Below are 22,333 nucleotides of genomic sequence, written 5' to 3'. Positions count from 1 at the left end.
CTCCTTGGTGAGGTGGGTCTCCTGTAACAGAGCTATATCAATCCTCATCCTCTTCAGGTACATCATTACTTTATCACGTTTTAGGTAACTTTTGAGGCCCAGCACATTCCATGTCACAACTCTGAGGTTACCCGATTCCATTGACTAGATGTCCCTCCTCTCCTCCCCACTTCCCATGTCGTTCCCGATGGCTCGTTTTCTGGCTCATTTCACTCCCAACCGTAACAACTTCCCCCTCCCTCCCTTTCCCAACCATACCCCCCTGCACACAACTCTTTCCCTCCCCCCTCCCTAACCAATCCCAACAAATGCCCAGCTCCATCCCTGGATCTCAGGCCCACCCGCGTCTGGTCCTTTCTCGTGATACCGAGGACTAGGACCACGCAGGGCGTCGCCAAACTAATAGCGACCTAACTAAGCATAATACTATGGGGGTCCAAGGGTTGTCTCCATAGAGCTCCCACTTCCGTAATTAGGGTTATTCAGTTCAAACGGATCTAGCAAGCATGTACTTTCCCAGCAGCGCTTTCGCTGTGAGCCTTATTTAATGGTATATTCTAGTCCCAGTGTCCCACGCTATGTCACTTACGGTGCCACAGCAGTATTTTACTTATCTTCTCCGGCTTCTGCCTGGATACCCAATTCTTGGGGGCGGCTCTGCATATCCAGCCACTCCATGGCGTCCTCTGGCGTTTCAAAAAACAAAGTTTTGTTCTTGTGGAACACCTTCAGTTTGGGCGGGTAAAGCAACATATATCTATAACCTGTTTCCCTCAATCTTCGTTTCACCGCACGGAAGTTCATTCTGCTACGTTGTACCTGCAAGGTATAGTCTGGATATGCAGTGATTTTCGCAGGCCCCCTTTCAATCGTTCCCCCCTTCCGGAAGAATTCAAGTATCCTTTCCCGCTCCCGGTAGTTTAGAATCTTTGCGATCAATGGCCTGGGGGGGATCCCGGGGACGGCTTCCTCGTCAAGGCCCTGTGCGCCCTTTCAACAGCAAACCCCTGGGTCAGTGCTCTTGCAGTTATTCCCTGAAGTAACATGGTTTCCACATATTCCTTTGGGTTAGGCCCTTCCATTCCTTCTGGTAATCCAACGATGCGGATGTTGTTGCGTCTGTCGCGTCTTTCTGCCTCTTCCGCTCTGTTTTCCAGGTTGCCTACTCGCTGCACAAAGGCATGGAGTTCCGATCTGTGGGCGGCGCATTCTGCTGTGTTCGGGGCCATCTCCTTTTCCAGGTTTACGGTACGCTCCGCAAGCGTTCTCACACCTTGTCTCAGTTAGTTCACATCTTCCTGGACCGCTCCGACTTTAAGGTCCAGTGCCACTTTCAGTTCGTTCATAGCCAGGCCCAGTTTAGTCTCCCAGGCAACTTTCAGGTCCGCAATCGCAGCCAGCAGCTCCTGGATTGTGCCCAGAGCCTCCTCTGCCCCGGTGGTGGTTCTGTCCTTGCTCTTGGCCCCCTCTGCCCCTGGAGATATCTTGGCGTATGCATCCAGCGTGGGCTGCTTGCTCTTCGGTTGTACGACTTTGCTAGACATAGTGCTGTGCCAACTATGTTTGGGCCAGCCCAGCCACCTCTCGCGTGACGGTCTGCGTGGTTTCGGGCTATTCCTGACGTTTGGGGCCCGCTTCTTCCATGTCGGGGGTGCACACCCACTGCCTGCTGCGCTCCTGGAGTGGGCTGTGTCCTCCCACGTGCCTGCGCCCCCTCAGTCTTATTCCACCGGCTCCCGCCGTGTTTCCTAGCATGTGGGGCCTACCTCGGCCGTGCCGGGGGTGTGTGCCGGCTGCTGCTTGCGCTCCTGGAATGGGCTGTGTCCTCCCACGTATCAGGTGTAGCTCAGTGTTATCTTCCGGCATTCGCTGTGACTCTCAACGGGACCTGACAGGGCCTCCCAGCAATCAGACCCACAGTGGTGAATTTGTGAGCTATTGGCACTTGCATATGCCGCCCCGTGTTCCTTGTCCCATGTCGAATCCGAGACGCACCAGGGTCTTTTCCAGCACCTTTCTGCCATCACAGGTGTTTTCTGGACAGTGGGTGTACCTGGGCCTTTAGTATCCGTGTCTCCAGCTTGCCAGTATTGCATGCGTAGCTCCACTATCGTTAAGGTGGTGCCCGCAGTCACATGTGCATCATGTCTGCCAGCTATTAGTTGGGATGTATGCTGCCTTAAGTCCCTTGCCACCTTCTTTGCAGCTGAGATTGATTAGAGTACAGGACTGATTTGTGGTTTCCAGCCCACTCCTGTACTTCTGTGACAGTCACCAGGGCCCCCTCTGTAAGGCCTCCCGCAATTGCCCCCTCTTTTATTCCTGCATGTCCGGGGCTATGCACCTCTTGCCTCCTCTGCTCTACATTTGTAAGGCGTTGCCCAGTACGCACCGACTCATCTTCCCAAGGGCACAAGACTTCCACGTGCGTGTGCACCCTTTGTGAATATTATAATATACGTCCGGCGGTTCCTTGCGTGAGGCTTACTGGCTTGTTACCCAGCAGTGCACTCTCCTCCTCGGCACTTTAAGTACTTTAGTACATGTTCCACAGTACCTCTGCGAGCTCTCAGCTCTGCTGCTCTTTGTTAATCATTGTCAATGCTTCTCATCGTTTCATGTGTTCTCCCGATGCTGGGGCCCGCGTTGCGACTCAGCACTCTAATTGTCTGTGCCAGCCTTCCCCGTCACGGTTTTGCTTCCTCCACCGCCTCGGGTACATATGCCTCAGCTAGGGGTTCCCCTCTCTGCCCAGCTGCTTAGCCAACTCGTGTGCCCTGCCTGTTTTCCGAGGCCGCACACCGCCGTCTCAGCTGACAATCCGTGATACAATGTATCTCCTGCTTCTTGATATTAGGTTGCAGCTGCTGTCCGCTTACACATTTAGCGCCGCCTTGACTTCTAAAGCTGCCGCCATCTGCTAGTTTCTTCTCGTGGGCTCCAGTGCTGCTCTTCCTCGAGATTGGGCTCCGTTTCGGTTCACTAACACTGCGTGAGTAATCCTTTCCTTTGTTCTTGACTCGGCGGCATTTTGTCGCTCTCGCTAGCAGGAACATCCAACCTTATTTTCTACCGCGTTCTGTTCTGCACACATTTTCCGTCTCAGTCTTTTCACTGCTGCGTGCCCGGCGCATTCATACTGCTGTGGTGTCCGTTTCAATACGCATAGCTTGCTCCAAATGCATGTTCAGCATACGGATCGTCGGATTAACAGGAGCTCCAGGATGCACGTCCTTCTACGCGGCCATGTAGCCACACCCCTACCTGCCCTCCACATTCTTGTTGTAATTTACTTATGGTTTCAGCATCTCCCAGGGAGCCATCTCCTCTGCGCATGACTGCCTCTAGTTTCACCTCTGCCCTCTGCAGCTCGTGCAGTATACCTTCTTGTAGCCCTTTAGATTTTGCTATAGCCGCTCCTCTCATCACCACCTTAAATGCCTCCCATAGGGTGCCCGCCGATTGTACACTTCCAGTGTTATTTTTGAAATATTCTACAATTTCCTTCCGCAGGTCCCCTCTAAACACTGTGTCTTTCAATGCTTCGGCCCTGAGCCGCCATGTGGGGATCATAGCTCTAGGGGGCAAATACTGCCATTCTAAGACCAGTGGCGAGTGGTCCGAGAGGACCCTCGCTTTATATTCAGACCTCACTATCTCGCCCGTCATCTCAGGAGAAGCGAACATATAGTCTAGCCGTGTATATAAATTATGTGGGGATGAATAATGTGAGTAATGTCTATCCTGTGGGTGGTGTAACTTCCATAGATCTTCCATCTTAAAGTCCCCTAGTAGGGTCCTCAAAGTTTTGGCTGCGGGGGTGGGTTTATCCAATTTCCCGTCTGACCTATCCATCCTGGGTTCTAATGTGCAGTTAAAGTCCCCACCCCATATAACCGCCACCCCCACCCGCCAGGTATGGGCTTATTCTACTATATAAGGTCTTACAGTAGCCCATTGTATCTTGGTTCGGGGCGTATGTGTTGATGATACACAATTCTCTACTTTCTAACAATCCCCGTATCACTACCATCCACCCGTCAGACTCCGCTGTGGACTGCAGTAGCTGGAAGGGGACATGTGGAGCTACCCAGGTAATTACCCCTCTAGCATATGCCAAATATGTTGCCCCTACAGTGGTCCCCTTCTATTTCTTCTTTATTACCTCCTGCTTTTCTTTAGTGAGATGGGGTTCCTGTAATAGGGCGATATCTATTTTCTGCCTCCTTAAGTACATCATGATCTTATTCCTCTTCATGTAACTGTTTAGTCCCCTAACATTCTAGATTACTATCTTAAGGTCTCCCATCTTTCATCCATACCCAGTCCCACCTCCGTCCTCCCTTATCTTCTGCATCAAGCGCAGCAGCGTGTGGATGTAAGCTCGCCCACCCCCTTCCCAACCCAACCCCAACGTGTGTCCCTCTTCCACCCTCCCTCTAAATCCCCAAACTTGTTGCCCAGCTCCATTCCTGGATCTCAGGCACTCCCGCATCCAGCCCTTTTCTCGGTCTAACCAATACTCCGTACTCTGCGGGGGACACCGCACTAACAGTATCCCACTTAAACTACCTGGGGGTTGGTAGTGAGTCTCCTGGTATAGTGCCTCCTATAATCCACTAACACCATGCATCAAACAACTATAAGCCAGTCCCAATGTCAACGTTCGTGCCATACTTATCTCTCCAAAGGCTTACTAAGCATCAGCTTGACACATGCATATGTCTGGTTCATTCCGTGGATCCACTCCCCTTCTGAGCATCCTCCTCCGTCGGACACTTCCGTGAATCTAGCCATGCCGACACATCCTCCGGTGATTCAAAAAACAAAGCTTTATTCTTCAGGAACACTTTCATCCTTGCCGGGCACATCAGCATGTACATGTAGCCTGCTTCCCCCATCCTCCTTTTCACAGCGACATAGTTTAGATGTTGTCTCTGCACCAAGAGTGTGTAGTCCGGGTATGCAGTGTTAGTTGCAGATGCTCAGCTTATTGTTCCTCCCTTGCAGAAGTGCTCTAGGACCTTCTCCCTGTCTTTATAGTTTAAGATCTTGGCAATGATGGGCCGCGGTGGGGCTCCCAGTGGTAGTCTTCTCGCCTGGGTTCTGTGCACCCTCTCCACTGCGAAGCCTTGGCTCAGTGTTCCGTCTGTAATCTCCTGCAGCAACATGTTTTCCACATAATTCGTCGGGTTGGCACCCTCCTCCCCCTCTGGGAGCCCTATTATGTGCACGTTGTTTCTCCGGGCCCGTCCCTCTGCATCTTCTGCTCTGTTCTCCAGATTGCGCACCTGTTGTTGCAGCACGCGAATGTCCTTCGCATTAGTCGTGCACATGTCTGCGTTGCCTTTCATTTCCTTTTATAGTGTCCCTGTGCGCTCTGCAAGTGACCTTACATCCTGCTGCAGCAAGTTAACATCTATGCTCACTGCATCAATCTTGGACTCCAGCGCTGTCTTCAGGTCCGATATTGCTGAGTACATTTTGTGTTCCAGAGAGGTCCTTAGCTCAGCAATGGCGTCCAGTACCTGCTGGTTCTGGGTTGCCATCTTCTCCGGTTCCGGGTGCCTTGGTCTCTGCCCCTGCTCGCAATTGTGGTGATCTGGTGAAATCCTCCATGGAAGATTGTTTCCCCTTGTTTCTGGGTGCTTTAGCTGCCATTCTTCCTCTCGTTAGGGGCCTTGCAACAGTCTGTGCCGCAGAACTTGGCTCTCCTCATTATTGTGGGTGCTCTCTCATTGTACTGGATATGTCTGCACCGGCCTGATCCAACTAAACGTATCAGTGCACCCGTGGCCACTTTGACACTGGGCCCACCATCCTCCAGGGGGATCCCTACAGTCCCTTATTTCCAATAGGCGCGGGCCGTTGCTGCCAGGCAGTGTAAACTCGGTGCTCTTGCGCAACTAGTTACGTCCCACTCAGTGTGCTGAGTCGGCACAGTGTCTATTCCTCATTGTTCCCATCCATGGCTAGGCTCTGACGTTCTCGTGCCTATTTCAGGGTCAGAGCTCTTCCCTACAGCATCGGCAGCACAGCCTGCATCCCCATAGGCTCATTGCTTGCTGTGTTGTTTCCTTTGTTCAGTCTGGTGTTCCCTACTTGTCGACTCATACGTCTCTTATTGGCAGCCCAATGTTGTTTCATCTCAGTGCTCTTGTGCTCCAAACAGTGTAGCCAGCCCGGCTCTCATGTGTCTTCACAATGTAGCCAGCTGCGCTCCCGTCAGTTTCACTCCCCGGCTCTGTGTCTGATCTTGCTCATTGCATCCGTGCACTCCGTCCTCCTTTATGGGTCAGCATCAGCCCAGCAGTCAGCACTTCCCCTCTCTGCTCCACTTCTGGCCTATCCATGCAGCTGTTGGCGGCCCGGGCTGTTTCCCGTCCACATGTCTTGTTTTAGTGCGGTCTTCTGTTTCTGCGTTCTCGGTGAGGGGTTGCTTACTCGCGACCCTTCCTTCGGCCGGGTCCTCAATCTCTGCAGTCTGTTCCGGCTGCCTCCTCTCACCGCGGTCTCCTTCCAGGGGTGCCGCTGCTTCAGTCCTTTGCCTCCGTCCCCTGTTCCTTGCGCGGAGAGGCTGCTATACAGCCTGTGTCCTCTCCGTACCCTCGGGGTATAATGCTCTTTCTCGCAGACCCGGTCAAAGCATTACACATCATACAATGTATCGGCGGTCCCTTTGAAGTCCGGGTCCGCCATTTTGTTTCCTTTGTTCATTCCCACCGCCGCACAGAAGTTCCTATTTCTTCCGATCCTTAATCATGCCACTCTCGTAGCTTCCAGGTTACGTGCAGTATACCTTTAGACGTCCTAGTCTCCAGTTCCAGGAAACTTAAGCTTCATTCAGCATGTAGTTTTAAGGATCATTCATGGATCGTCAGGAACTACCCAGCCACGCCCCCCGACTTTAATAATTCTTTTCTTTTGCTGGTTTTTCTGAAGAAAGAACTTTCACTGAAGAACTTGGATGTTGTCGAGGAAAAGAAACATGAAACCTTTTCTTGAGGTTGTAGGCGCGCTTGCCTTGCAGTAGTGAAAGCGCACGGAACAGAGTGCCTTCGGAAACCAGCTATGGGTTTACTATTGTGGTAGGTATGCATGTGTATTAAAGTGACTTTTTCTTTTATTCTGCAGGTTCTGTAAGCTGAGCGCCGGTAGCGTTACACCGCTGTCAGCAGATCTAACGCAAAGCGTGGGTTACTGCAGAGGCGGGGCATATATAGCCTGCTATGCCCAATGTCTGGTTCTCTATGATAACTTAACAGTGACCCACAGGGCGGCCATTTTAGGGGAATAGGACACTATTGTATTTCTATGGGATACCATGGTTACCTTGATACTGAGGAATGCAGGAATGCCATGTTTGTCATGCTAAAACCCATCTACAGCCTACAGATCTGTACAAAGAATCCCTCCTAGCCTGGACTCCTGAACTTAAAACAGAAACCCTGGAAGTGATCATGACAATTCACTGTTCCTGTTCTATGTCGGTGGTTCACCCACTGCTGTATCGGTGAGTCTGAGAAACATGAAGTTGTCTCACCTGCTATTCCCCGGGGACCAGTCATCAAGGTGGCTAGGACACAGCCATCACTTTTGGGTCCAGTTCCTGTCGGTGTACCTGTGCTGGATGATCACCTGGATGGGAGGTCCTCTGGGAGTGGAAGTGGGACACCGGAGGGTGAGACATGGTATCCCCTTCTCAATAACACCTTTTCCCCATCCTATCAGGTAGGATATCTAGGAACTCCACCTCCCCTTCCCGACACAAACACTTTTTCAGGGACAGCTCACTGTGAGAGAAAACGGACTAACACCCGAGCCGTATACCTGAAATGTCCCAACACAAGGGTCAGGCAGAGTCAGACAATTACCAATAATTACACACACCTGACTTCCATCACACTTTCCCTCAAGGATAAAAGGTGGAGCATGAAACCACACTCTGAGCAAGGCAAAACACACGAGGAGGCAGCAGTTCTGAGATGGCAGTTTAATACAAGGAGAAAGATGGCAAGTCCAGAAAGGGTTGCAAGGAGGGAATTGCCATTAGCCTTTTCACAAGCCCTCATGAATAAGAAACATAAGACCGGGAATTAAAGCTGAAGAAAGGTGCATTGTGTGTCGGAGGTACCCGGGGCTCTCCTGCATTGACAGCCGAGGCGGGGAGGAGCTATTAGTATTGGTACTGTCCTTCACTCCTACCACAAAGCCGCTCCAGTAAAGTCAGCACAGCCGGTGAGTCTGGGAAACTGATAGCAGACCGGTCTGTGTTGGAACCAAGGTTGTAAGCGGCAACATTGTAAGGTGTATGTGATGATCAGATATCCAAGGAGTGACTGAACTTTTGAAACCAAGGTAGATGCCATATACAAAGTGGTCTGGCGCGACGTGGGTGCTCATTCAAAGGTCTCTGTTAGGTATCCAACTGAGAGTGTAAAATTGTGAACTGTGAAATTGAAGTGGTGCTGCAATGGGTCAAGCCAAACCCCATGCACATTTGAAAGTCTTTGATAGCTAGCACAAACTGTAATAGGTCCAAGCCCGGCTGAGGGAGATTAATTGTGTGAAAAGGGATCTGAGCCAGGCTGAGGAGGATCTGGGATGAACCGTGAGTCACCCGAAAAAATATGTTCTATAGGCATTGGAGAGGAGGATCTGAACCCGGAAGAAGGGGGTCCAAGTTGAAGATTGTGGTACAAAAGAGATCTGAGCCCGGCTGAGGGAGATCCAGGATAAAGAGTGAATCGCCAGAAGATTTGTAAAGGAACGTTTCATTGTTTTGGTAAATCAGGCCCTCTGAATCAAGAGACTTTGATAACTTAAGAGACTTGGACACAGAAGGCCCTGATGTTGTTAATGGAACCGTATTCTCGTAGCAAAGAAGCCCAAGAGTGTGCTATGCTCAAGTGAACCGACTTGTCCTGTGCTGAAAACGTGGATAAGGGAGGCCAACGGCTTGTACATCCTGACTTATCATTTTGTGAACAATTCTTTCTTTTTCATGAACATTTCCCCACACGGTAAAGATTGGCAATCGGTTTTTAAGTATAGGCCTTTATATTTTGACGGGACTCCACTAGGACTGCGTTATTATTATTTGATGGTCGTAGCTTGCTCCCATCTTCAGATTTAGGTTCAATAAACACCCTTGAACTGTGGTCACTTGTGTCTGTCTTACTTTGATACCATGCCTTCCCTACAGTGAGGAACATGCTGGTATGTTCTTTGTGACAGTAATTTGGACTGCTGAGGCCTATGATGTTCCAGTTAGATATGACTGTCACTTGCACTATTGTGGTGAGGTCCTTAATTTACCTCTTCTGTGTGGCGGTGCTTGTACTGCTCCACCCCACACAGTTCTTTCTCTATGAAAGAGGAACCTATACTGTTGTGACCCACAATGTATACTGTTCCAAGTGTGGTAATCTTGCATTATTGAGATTCACAATGTTCCTGTCCTATGTGAGGAAAGCATGGTCTACTGAGATCAGTGGAATACCTTTTCTATATTAGGAGTGGCGTGTGCACTACTGAAGGCTACGCTACACCTGTTTTATATGAGAGGAGCTTCTACTATGCAGACGCATTCCTGATGTTCTCTGTGAGGGAATCTTCCACCTTTGCTTTACACCTTGCACTGATCACCACATGTTTTTCATATGTAAAGCTAGCATTGATTTGCCTTTTCTGTTTGTCTGGGTGAAGCCTGCACGGTCCCCACTCAAGCTGACCTGCTCTGTGTGAGCAAAACGTTAAAAAGTGTATACTGCTGTTATACCCTTTCTTTATATGCAAGTGAAACTCTGTGTTAGTGCTCATCTGTTCCATTTGTGAGAGGGTGTTTGTGCCACTGCACCATGTGCTTTATCTGTTAATTGTGAGAGAAACCTGTTTTTCTGTCACAATGCAGAAAGCTGCCACATGGTTCTAATTTCCATACAGTTTTCGCATAAGACGACTGGATGTCACATACTTTTTACTCTCTGGCAAAGGAGAACACTCATTTTTATTCTCTTGAAATTACGTTTACTCCCAAAGTTTAAAAATAGGGAGTAAAATACTCCCACCTCAAAATCCTGCCCACATTGCAGTGATCCACCCAATACCACCGCCCAATTCTCCATCGTCGCAGTGGCCAGCCAAATATCACTGCTCACGCAGAGTGATTCAGGAAACGTCTCCCCCCCGTTGCAGTGGTCAGCCAAACACCACTGTCCAAGCAGAGTGCATCAGGACCTATTTCCCTTGCTGCAGTGGTCTACCCAAACCTGCTTGCCAAGTGTAGTGGAATGTGAGCCATCTCCCTTATTAGAGTGGTAACTTGAAGCTAAATAAGGTTGTGCGTTTTTCTACTTCCTTGAAGGAGTTAAAGAGACTAATCCAAGTTTTCTGCAAGAGTACTTGAAAACCCTTGTGGAGAACTTGTATAGAAGGACCAGCAGAAGGGAGTCATTCCCCTGGTCTTTTGCAATGCAATATTAAAGGAGTTACTTCTACTATAAGACGGAAGCAAGAGACCAGGAGAAGGCAGTAATTCTCCTGGTGAATGAAACATGAACTGCACTTTAGTTAAAGACTTATGTTTATAGGGTTAGATTAGTAGGTTAGAGGACGGAGAACATTTCATTTTGACAGACTTTCTGACAACTCACCAAAGTTTTCCTAGGTTGAGGCAGGGCATGCCCCTTAGAAGTTGGGAGAGGTAGGTTTCTTTATTGATTTTATAAACGTCTACAGCACACAAGATGACCCCTCCATGTCCGTTTCCTTTTTCTACACCGTCACAGCAGTGACATATGTGAATGACAAAAGCACGTTGAATGATTTGCCTTTTATGTTTTGGCTATTAGCTGGTTCTGTATGCCTATACCTATAAGCCAAAAACAATGGCATGGGAAGTGAAGACAGAAGAGAGATGGGATGTGAGGAGAAACACACAGCCTGTGTGTGTTATTGAATGTTTTCCCCCCATTAACTGCACATGGACATTTTAGCCCTTATGGCCACTATCTGTTCCTCCCATCTCAAAACACCCCATAAGCCTCCCTCTCACCCCTCTTGCCCCAACCCGATCTCTTTGAGATAGCTTGATTCTTTTATGAGGATGCCATTGTTTTTTCTAAGCAGTCTATTGGCAGGTAATGGCTTTACTGCAGCTGTGAATCAGCTCCTAGTGGAATAAAAATATCTTAACCAACTGTGTCCTTCAGCCACTTGATTTATGAGCAATATGTGTGCACTTACATCTGCTCCTTGCACTGAATTCCTGTTAAAATGCATTGGTAGATGTTTGACGTTATTGCACCCAGGTAGGACAAGGTTAATGGCCATTTTAATTCAATTACAAGGTAAGTTACTTTACTCTGAAGGTTAAGATGTACGAATATTGTCAGGATAATTTAGAGATACATGGTGTCCGTACCTAAGCTACTCTGCGCTGTAAATACAAAAAGATAACAAAGAAAATGCATCTTTGCTGTTAACCTTTTTAATAACCCACTAATAACAAATGGGCTGTGCTGTAGGGTAACTAACTGCTTCAAGAAATGCATTTTCTGGAGACACATCAAAAAAGATTCTAAAACCAGGGATTCTGCCGTTAAGCAGCGTTCAGGTGGGTGTCATGATGTTGCAAAATAGAATTGCTTCGCACAGAGAGAGGACGTACAAGAAATTAAACATTATGACGGCTAGGAAGTTCATACTGAGTAAAAAGGGCCTGATATACTGAGAAGAACTAAGCAGACTCGGCAAAGGAATAAAAAAGAAAATCCACTGAGTGATTGCGGAACAGAGATAAGAGGCCTAGAGTTCGGAACCTGGAGTGGGCGTTAGCCAAGCGATGCAGAAGCTGTGTTTTAAAGAGTGTGTTCTAAGGAACGGAGCCGACACTGCTATGAAGCACTGGCAACTTTGGGCAAGCCCTCTGAAAGAGAGAAGCAGTCAAGGACTACAAAAATACAGAGGTCGGCAGACAAACTGAACAATTCACACATGGAGTCAGTCGCTTCTGTTCACCTTCACGTTGGGTGATTACTCTTCACTCTAGGATCCTCCTCAGCCGGGCTCCAATCCTTCTTTCAGCATTAGACTCTCAAATAGCACTTGCCAATTGAAAAAGAGGCCTCTGAAGGGCAATCACGTCTCTCTGGGTCACTCTGTTATTCTATGGCAAGTGCGTGCTTCACAATATCACAGTTCACACTGCGCTCCCTTCAGTCGGGCGCAAACGCCAGTTTCACAATTTCCTCACTCGGGTTCACACTTTCCACAGTTACCAATTTCTAAATCTCATCAGAAATCGGAGGATACCTTCCCCTAGCTTTCTCTTGGCATCCCTCTGTTGGGGTCCACATTTGCCACTGAACAAAAAGTCATTCTAGACCCCTTAGGTTCTTCCCTTTACCGAAGTCCGGGTCTCAGCCCAAGTTCGGGTCTCAGGCATTAGTCAGGCTTTCTCTAAAGCCCTCAGTCAGGCTTTGCACAGTTCATTCATCACAACGTTCTAGTGTGTTTTAGGGTTAACCCCAATTTGCAGGCATCTCTCAGTCAGGTTCACGTTTGCCTCCTACAATGTGTCAAAGACTTACAGGTGGTTTGGTTTGACCCTCATATGACCACTTTGACACCTCACACCAGCCTCCCCTAAGGCCTCTTGGTCCTTGTTGTTTCTCCTGGTTCGGGAGAGGGGGCACCAGCCAGAGACCTTCAAATGAGCGCCCACGTGGCGCTGGACCACTCTATCCCTGGTGCCAGTTTCTCTTACAAAATTTCAGTCTTAAGGGTCTCCCTCTGCCGGGCTCGGACCCCTCCCACAAAGGTCCTAATGAAGACCTCCCTCTGCCAGGCTTGAGTCTCCTCTCACACCTCACAGCTTTCAAAAAGGGGGTTGGGACTTCCAGTCCCAGAATGCATGGTCAGGATTTTGCTCCCACTTCTCAGCTCCCCAAAATGGCATTTGGCATTGAGAGGTGAATAAGCTAAAAGGGGATAATGTTCTGAGGTCAGGGTCTCTTCTGCAGACCCTCAGAGACCTGGGTTCACCTGACTGGCCCAGGGGAGGAGCCTTGCTGTGGCTACTGCCAGGCAACCCCAGCTGCCCCTGGTCTTGCCTTCTGGAGGTACAGTGCAGTCTCTCCTGGACTCACAGGGCCAGTGTCAGGGTGGTATTCTCCTCTTACAGGTCTCCCAGAGTCCCTGCAGCTCTTCTGGACTTCCTGGGGCTTTGTGCACCTTCCAGCATCCCCAAATTGTTCAAAGTGTGATTTCCTGCCCCGCCTTTTTTACTTCTTTGGAGTGGTGATTTGGTTCAGGTGTGCATGGTTGGAAGTGAATCCCTGACTTTACCTGTCCTCGTTAATGGGACAAAATGGTGGTCGTACATAGAAGTCAATGGTCCAGGGATTCCTATGGATAATCCTCATTCCTCCTTGTTGCTTTCTCTTCTTCAGAGTATTTGAAGAACAGGAGAATTAAGGGAATTCTGGGAAATATAGTGAGTTGCAGATTTTGGGAGAATGTTGCCTGAATATTTAAAAAGAGTTTGTCAACAAAAGAACTGGGATTATGGGGTTTGTAGTGTTCAACAGAAAAGGAGGGAAGGTTATTGTCAGATGGGTCGCTGTGGATTCAAATGTTTTCTCCTGCCTTTTCTTAAAGGGAAGTACTGGGGTAGGGTGGGACTGTGATGGCAATATCCCATAAAGATGGAGGGGTTGTCGGGTAGGGGTGTATTGCAGAAAAGGGGATACCACATCTCGCCCAAGTGCTTTTCTTCCGTGGTCCCCAAGGGCCCCTTGCCCAGGTGATCCTCCCTTGCTTGTCCACCCCCAGTGTCGGGATCCATGCATGATGGCCCTCCCCTGGCAAACCTGAACAAAGGATCCCCTGGGTCTACCAGTGAGAAGAGCCTCAGTTTTCTCACACCTCACACCTCCCACAAATCCTTTGATGAACAAAGGTAAAGAGCATGCCCATTGTTTTTGTAGATTGTTGTGCATTTCATACAAATGAAGATTCAGAAAAAGAATTTGTCGCTGGAATCGGAGACATTTGTTCTGTATTGATCAGATTTGATATGCTGGATGCAAAACTGGTCCAAGGAGTAGTCAAGTGGCTGAATTAATTGCGATCTATAAGGCCATAGACACAGCAGCAAATATGAGATAAAAGAAAAGGTAATCATTTCAGATTTGACTATGCCAGGAACAGCTTTATAGAATATTTTCCAACAAGGAAGGCCAGGGGAATGTTCACGTACAACAAGAAACCTCAAACACGGAAAACTGCTTAAAACTATTGATCAGTTTGTCATTGAGAATGGTATGACTGTAAATTGGGGAACAATTGAGGGACAACTTAAAAGTAACAGGTATCAACAAACAACGAAATGATTTAACTGATAAAATTGCTAAAGAAGGATCTCTAAAAGGAAAATGCATGGAAATTGATGATCTATTAGAGGAAGAACAGATATCAGTTGTTACACATCCACAGACTAAAAAGCAGAACTAATTCTCAGTGGCTCAATGAAGTTGTGACACTCCAGCCAAAGACTTAATAACGGCCCAAAGGGAGGATCCAATATAAGGCATATTGTAGGATTATGTTGAAGATTCTGAGAAGAATCTGACTTCAGAAGGAGCTAGAGGAAAGGAGAGCTACGAGTTCTAATGAAGACAAAGGAAATATTAAATGATGAGTTGCTAATACAGAAGCCCATATCAGGATTTACTCATTGGGTTGTACCCACGACTTGCAGAGGGTTGATTATGCATCATGCACGCAATACTATTACTGGAGGACATAGGAGGTGTAAAGACTGAAGGGGAGTTTCTGTACTCCTACTCTCTATATGGCAGAGTAGAAGCACAGAGGACCCCAGCCAAGATTCACTATTTGGTAAACGTGGAAACCAAGGATTAAGCTCTCAGGAGGTGATGCAGGCTGGTTCTTAAGTACAGCGTAGTCCCCAAGCCCCCAACAAAGGAATGTCCACACACTATGTTAGTGATAACACAGATCCTTACATAAATAAGGTTTAGAATATATACACACACAATAACACACTTTGTGCTCAGGCAATACTATAATGATAAATGTACAATTTCTATGTGGTACCACAATAACTCTTTGACGCCATTAAAATGCACCAACTGCTGACAGTTTCAAATGGCATACAAATCAATAGCAAAAGGTATCAACCAAAGACTTGGAAGGAAACTAGTTGGTTAAACAAATGGCAGAATACTGATCCCTACCAAAGACACAGTTCTGTGTGGGGATCCCCCCACCTGGGCAACCTGTAAATAAAGTATATTCACAAACCCAGGCCATGTATTGTTTAAAATAGTCTTGATTGCTTCTAAAAATGTTCTACTACCCCAATGTACCTGGTTTAGCAGAGTTCGTCGACGGGTCATCAACGGTTCCTTTTTGAGGGAACTCCATTTAAGGCAGGAGCCACTGATCGTTGTGATTCCTTGAAGAAAAGGGTTAACATTGTTGAAGAGATGGCAGCTTCGGTCCTTGCGGTGCTCGTTGATGATCAGTCATAGACATCTTGCAAAGATGAGGTGTGCAGTGCACCTCGATGGTGATAGTTCATTGCCGCAAAGCAAGGGTGTCGGGTCATCAGCGTTTGGCGTCAGCGATCGGGACTCGTTTGTGTCTTTGAGGACTTTGGGTGGTGGGAAACCAACTGGTGGATTCTCCTCCGTTCATCTGCGGCTCTGACTTTCTCCGGCAGGACAAAGCAGTCGACAGTGATGAGCAAGGGAGTCCTGGATTCAAATGGCTTAGGCAATGGAGCATTGCGGCTCCGGTCAATGAGTATACAGTGTTACCTCTGAACCCCGATCGACGGTGATGACCTTCAATGTCCGGGCACTTCACTTCAGATTCCTCGGCGGTCCCTGCCTTCGGTCAGCAGCCTTTCGAGGACTGTCTTCCAGGGAGCCTTTTTGAAGGTAAGCTGGTGCATGATGGTCCCTTGTAGCTCGGGAAGAGGTCTCCTAGCCAGGCCCTCTCTTGGTTCAGTTCTTGGAGGCAAAACAGATTTCAGATTGCGTTGAAAGTAAGCAGCAGCAACACCTTCTTCTTCTAGCTGGGCTTCAAGGTAAGCATCAAGTATCGACTTCAACCTCTGAACAATTTCCATCAGTGAGAGGTCCCCAGATATACTGTTTGGTCTCTCATTAACTCTGCTGGTTCACACTCAGGCAACCATTCATTCAGAAGGGCATTCAGGCAGGCAGGCAGCCAATCAGGCGCACAGTGCATTCAGGCCATTCTTCTCCATCCAGACACTACAACACGGAATGTGGATTGGGACATGTACCTAGCCATTCAGCACTCCATACTGCATTCATACCAGTAGGTAGGGCTGTCTCAGTCATAGTGTCATACACCAGAAACCAGACACCCATAACCTGAAATGCGTATTCATCACACACTACATTCACTGAGGTCCCACGCCACGGGCGTACCCACAACATACAGTCATTGTGAAGGCTCCAGCCAGTCTGGCCTGAACTTCCCCACAATACCATATATGGAACTTCCACCCAACAGCCAGTCAGGGGAAGGGACAGTGTCAGGGCTTCCTGGGACTTCGGGAAAACAAGGTAACATGCAATAGAAAGAAAGAACCCACAGGGGCCATCTTGTCACCTATCAGGAATCAACTGATTCCAGTGGCAGGGCCTGGGTATCCCAAAATAGAGGATGCTCAGAGCACCTGTCAAATTCAGCATGGAGCTGCCACCAGCCCATACCCTGCTCTGTGGGCCACACACAGGTGCCCAAAAACATCCATTAGGGGTACAGGGTTGTAACCCCCACCAATGGGTGCCATGACGGTATCCCAAGGGTCTGTTCACCACAACCAAAAAGAGGAAGAGCCGCACTGCTAGGAGTTTCACATGGACTCCTGTGCAGAAAGTAACACAGAACACACATGATAAAAGGAGTACAGGACAAGGACATGGAAGCCCTGTCCTTCCAATGCATTTCCAGCATCACAGGAGGCACAAAAGATGTTTGATATATTGAGGAAATGTGCATATTAGCAAGACATGTCACAAGACGTCACCTTGTATACTAGAGGATGTTTGATATGCACCCAATTCCAACCTAATTCCTCCAAGTCACCTTTATTGGCCTTGTGCACAGATCTGTTTGTGGGAATAAATATATGCTAACAGTAGTATGATGACCAGTTGGGTTGAATGCATACCAGCTCTCAATTATTCCTCAGAAACTGTAACGCTCACCTGATTCCCACGGAGGCGCTGGTCTTGGCAAGAAGGTGTCTGTGACTCGAAAAGTGATGTGCAGGACTCGATTGGCTTCTGGGGTCGCACCTCTTCGCACTGTGTGTCGAACTCGTAGGGTGAGGTTTCTGCAGGTGAAAGAATACGGGGGTTAATGGTCTGGGTTGTTCAATGTCCCTCTCTCTCTCTCTCTCTTCCTAGCTTCTCCGTAGAGCCCCCAGGTCAACGTGCTCACCTTAAATAGGTGAATGCTGGACTCTCCATCTGCGTCTGATGCAGGGTGCCGTTGCCAGTTCCTTCACTGGTGAAACATAGGCCTCTTGAACTCAGAGGATCGTTACCGTCGTTAACTGCACGAGCGGTGAGTTTCCAGACACCTTTTTAGTCTTTATAGTCTTTAGCTGCGTGGCACGTTAATTTTGAACAGGAATCTGTATAATGCTTTTAATGCTTTTCCCTTTTTGTCTTGCAGGACTCTTGAGATGGAAGATGGAGTGAAGCACCTGGAAATGCGTAAGTAAATGCAAGCGCTCTAACTGTCTTTTTCCCTTGCAGCTTAGTTCGTGCTGAAGAGACGCCGGAGTATTTGCAGGCGTTCTATTGCGACGAGCGCGATGGGCGTAAGTAAATACCTGTCTAATGTCTCTTCTTTTGTCTTTCAGAAGTTGGATTGCAGCGCCGGAGTCCGCGGAATGCCCGTAAGTATTAACAATGCTTTTGTCTTCACAGGCGGCGAGGCAGCGTGATGAAATCCGGAATTCGCGGAGTGCCGGTAAGTAATAACAATGCTTTTGTCTTCACAGGCGGAGGTGCAGCGTGAAGAAATGGCCGCAGCCGATGGATCAGGTGAGTAAGCACTGCGAGTAAAGGTTGCCTTGCTAACCTGTTGTTTCTTGTCTTTGCAGGTGCTGCTGTTGACTGGATACAGGAATGGTAAGTATAATTCTTGCAGGTTCAGGATCGAAAGAAGAAAGGCTGGAACAGACTCGGTGAGCGTTCTGCTGCAGATGCAGAATAACGCGAAGCACGTTTCATCTATCGGGTGTGGTTTAAATAGCCTTGGAGTGATGAGGCGTCTTCCTCCACGGCCCCGCCTAGGTAAGAAAAGAGTTCCAGTTCCAGAAGAGTTCCAGTGCTGTATCCAGGGAGTGGAGCTTGCCCCACCCAGGTAAGAAAGTAGTTCCTGTTCACAGAGGACTTCTAAGTGGCTGGTAAGTAAGCAGCATGGTCTGCTGCAGGTAAGTCCACCCAAGCATCTTCACACATATTATGAGCCCGGCGCTTCCAGTGCCGGGACCGATGGTTTTGATGAGCCTGGTGCCACCGGCGCCAGGACAAGGTCCAAAAGGTCCCAGTGGGGACCGGCTGGTGCCTAGGATTAGGGTTAGGGGCCTGCTTCCAAGGACGTTGGGCTGGTCCTGGCTCCTTGGAAGCAGTGATCATGACAGCACCCCCCCTCAAGGCCCCACCTAAGCGTGTCTTCTCTGGGGGTTTTGGCTTGTCGGGGTGATTCAGATGGAATTTCTTGACCAGACGAGGTGCGTGGACATATTCTGAGGGTTCCCAAGACCTTTCCTGGGGGCCGTATCCTTTCCAATCAACCAGATAATATAACTTAGATTTGGAGATTTTGGAGTCTAGGATGTTCTTTACTTCGAATTCAAGTTCTCCATCTACCAAAACAGGTTCTGGGAGTTCAGTCAATCGGGTTTCTGATTGTAATGGTTTTAATAAGGAGACATGGAATACTGGATGTATTTTCATATGCGCAGGTAATTCCAATTTGACAGCCACCGGATTAACTATGGTAGAGATGAGATAGGGTCCAAGGTATCTCGGGATGAAGGTGCGGGGTCCTTTTAGAGGCAGGTGCTTAGTGGATAACCAGACCTGATCTCCTACTGCGTAGTGAGGGGCCTCTTTGCGGTGTCGATCTGCTCCTTTTTTTAATTGAGCTTTAGCTCTTTGCAGATGGGCAGTGGCTTCCTTAAAAGCACGGGTGATCTCCGAGTGCAAGTGATCCACAGCAGGTGTTTCGAATTCTTGGGGAGGATCCAGGTTAGAGGTTCTAGGATGGTGTCCGTATAATAGGAAGAAGGGAGTCTTCCCGGTTCCAGAATGAGTCGAATTGTTGTAAGCGTATTCAGCGATCCAAAGAATATCCTTCCAAGGGTTTTCAGTTTGTTGGAGCATGCAACGTAGATATTGCTCTAGAGTCTGATTTGTCCTCTTGGTTTGTCCGTCAGTTTGGGGATGGTGACTGGTTGAAAGTCTTACATCAATTTGGGCTAGACGACAGCAACTTTGCCAAAAGTGGGAGATGAATTGACTTCCCCTATCGGAGACTAAAACCGAGGGAAAACCGTGTAACCGAACAATGTTTTCTAAGACTTCTCGGGCCAATACTGAAGCTGAAGGTAGGCCCTTCAGGGGAACGAAGTGAGCCATCTTGGAGAATAGATCCACGACTACTAAAATGGTATTATACCCTGAGCATGGAGGTAAGTCCGTGATGAAATCCATGGACAGGGTATGCGATGGACAGGGAGGAATGTCTAGAGGGTGTAATAGGCCGGCTGGTTTCTCCTTCTGACTTTTATTCTGGGCACACACACCGCAGGAGATTACAAAGTCTCTAATATCCTTCTTCCATGATGGCCACCAGAAATGTCTTTTGATCTTTTCCATGGTTTTGGTAATGCCAGGGTGACCCTCCATTAGAGAGTCGTGATAACAGGAGATTACTTGTTTTTGTATTTTCTCACAGGGCAAGTACAATCGTCCTCGGAAATATGGTAGGTCTTGATCCACTGAGAATTCTTTTCCCTTTAATTGCCAGTCCTGCAAATCGGCCGGAGTTAGGAGTGATTTGACTGTAGTCTTGATGTCTTCAAAGAATTGAGCGCTGACCAAACCCAAAATCCTTTGTTCTGGGATTATGGGTATTGGTTCTGGATTGGTCAAATGTTCATCTACTCCCATCCGGGAGAGGGCATCTGCTTTTCCGTTTTTACTGCCTGGTCGATAAGTAATTATAAAGTCAAACTCAGCCAGAAACAGAGCCCAGCGAAGCTGTCTGGAAGACTGAGCTTTGGCCATCTTCAGATATTGTAAATTGCGGTGATCAGTCATTACGGTGACTGTGTGTCTGGCTCCCAAAAGATAATGCCGCCAGGCTTTAAAGGCCGATCTGATAGCTAAAAGTTCCTTGTCTGTAATTGAATAGTTGATCTCGGGAGCCGAGAATTTGCGGGACCAAAAGCCTACAGGGTGTAATTGGTGTGTGACCGGATCTCTTTGTGATAAAACTGCCCCCATAGCAAGACGAGAAGCATCCGTTTCCACGATGTAGGGGTGTTCTGGGCGAGGATGTTTTAGAACAGGTGCATAAATGAATTTAGCTTTTAAGTCCTGAAAAGCTTGTTCTGCTTCAGTAGACCACTCAAAACGTTTGTTCTTCTTCAACAGAGCGGTGATAGGCTGGACTATCCGAGAGAATTCAGGAATGAATCTGCGGTAAAAGTTAGCGAAGCCTAACATGCTTTGAACTCCTTTTGCAGAGGTTGGTGATGGCCACTTGATGATTGCATCGACTTTCTTTGAATCCATATGGACTCCGTTAGGTGACAATATGAATCCCAGGAACTCAACTTCAGTTACGTTGAAAACACATTTTTCAAGCTTAGCAAAAAGGTTATGTTGACGCAATCTCTCGAGAACCTTTTTAACGTGTCTCTGATGTTCCTCTTCAGATGATGAATAGACAAGGATGTCATCAATGTAGACAACAACACACACATCTATGAGTTCTCTAAGGACATCGTCATAAAATACTGGAAAGCGGCAGGAGCGTTACAAAGTCCAAAGGGCATCACTTGATATTCGAATAGCCCATACTTGGTGCGGAAGGCCGTCTTCCATTCATCGCCCTCTTTTATTCGTACCAAGTGGTAGGCTCCTCTGAGATCCAACTTTGTATATATACATGCGTCTTTGACTTGGTCCAGGAATTCAGGGATCAAAGGTAACGGGTATCTGTTTTTAACGGTGATTTGATTCAGGGCGCGGTAATCTATACAAGTCCTAAGGTCTCCTTCCTTTTTCGGAACGAAGAACAAAGCCGATGAAGCTGGAGATTTTGAAGGACGGACAAACCCGTTAGCTAGGTATTGGTCCAGATATTGTCTGAGGTGAAGATTCTCTGGCTCGGTGAGGGCATAAATCCTACTGCAAGGAGGAGTTGTTCCGGGTATCAGATCTATTAGACAGTCGTAAGACCGATGAGGAGGCAGGGTGTTAGCTTGATCCTTCCGAAAGACATCTTGGAATTCCTGGTATTCGGGAGGTAATTTGGGAACCTCAGAAGAGATTGCCGCCAGTGAAACATCAGGCCGAGGATAACAAGTGGTAAAACATTCTGTAAACTGAACCGTCTTTGCTCGCCAATCGATCTGAGGATTGTGCTTCTCTAACCAAGGGATTCCCAGAATGATCTGGAACTGAGGGGCCTTGATCACATCGAACACGATTTTCTCCCGGTGTCCATCTTGGCTCACTAGCGTCACTTCTTGGGTGGCGTGCGTTACTGGTCCGGAGGCTATCTCTGTGCCATCCACTGTAGTAATGACGTATTTTACTGCCTTAGGGACAAGGGGTAGATTCATCCTTGATACTATTTCACGGTCCACAAAATTACCGATTGCTCCGCTGTCGATGTAAGCTTCAATTGCATGCAAACGATCCGGACGTTCAGGACTAATGAGGACCATGGGCACCATGAAATGCGAGGTCACGGGACAGATCTTAACGCTCGGCAAGAGGACCTCTACACTTGCCGGGCTAGGTCGTTTCCCTGCTCAGAACTTGTGGTACAGTTATCTGCGGCTCCTACAGCCTTCTTAGCTGGTTTCACTGGACAGTCTCGAAGAAAGTGCCCTGAGTTCCCGCAATAGAGGCATAATTGCAGCTGTCTTCTTCTTTCCCGCTCCTTTTGGGTTAAAGGACCTTTCATGCCCCCTATTTGCATGGGTTCCACAGTGTCAGCTCCCTTAGTAGAG

The 22,333-nt window shown here is 48.1% G+C and overlaps 1 protein-coding gene across 2 annotated transcripts in view; it reads right to left on the bottom strand.

Annotated features, from left to right (window-relative positions):
• Window positions 1-22,333, bottom strand: part of LOC138540931 (di-N-acetylchitobiase-like) — a 477,580-nt gene that overhangs the window by 142,680 nt on the left and 312,567 nt on the right. The gene's annotated exons all lie outside the window — the stretch shown is intronic.

The sequence above is a fragment of the Ambystoma mexicanum genome, chromosome 1q (genome assembly GCF_040938575.1).
Source record: "Ambystoma mexicanum isolate Mex_15411 chromosome 1q, UKY_AmexF1_1, whole genome shotgun sequence".
Classification (NCBI taxonomy): Eukaryota; Metazoa; Chordata; class Amphibia; order Caudata; family Ambystomatidae; genus Ambystoma; species Ambystoma mexicanum.
Note: the sequence above shows the minus strand (reverse complement) of the source record. Positions and strands in the feature narration are given on the sequence as shown.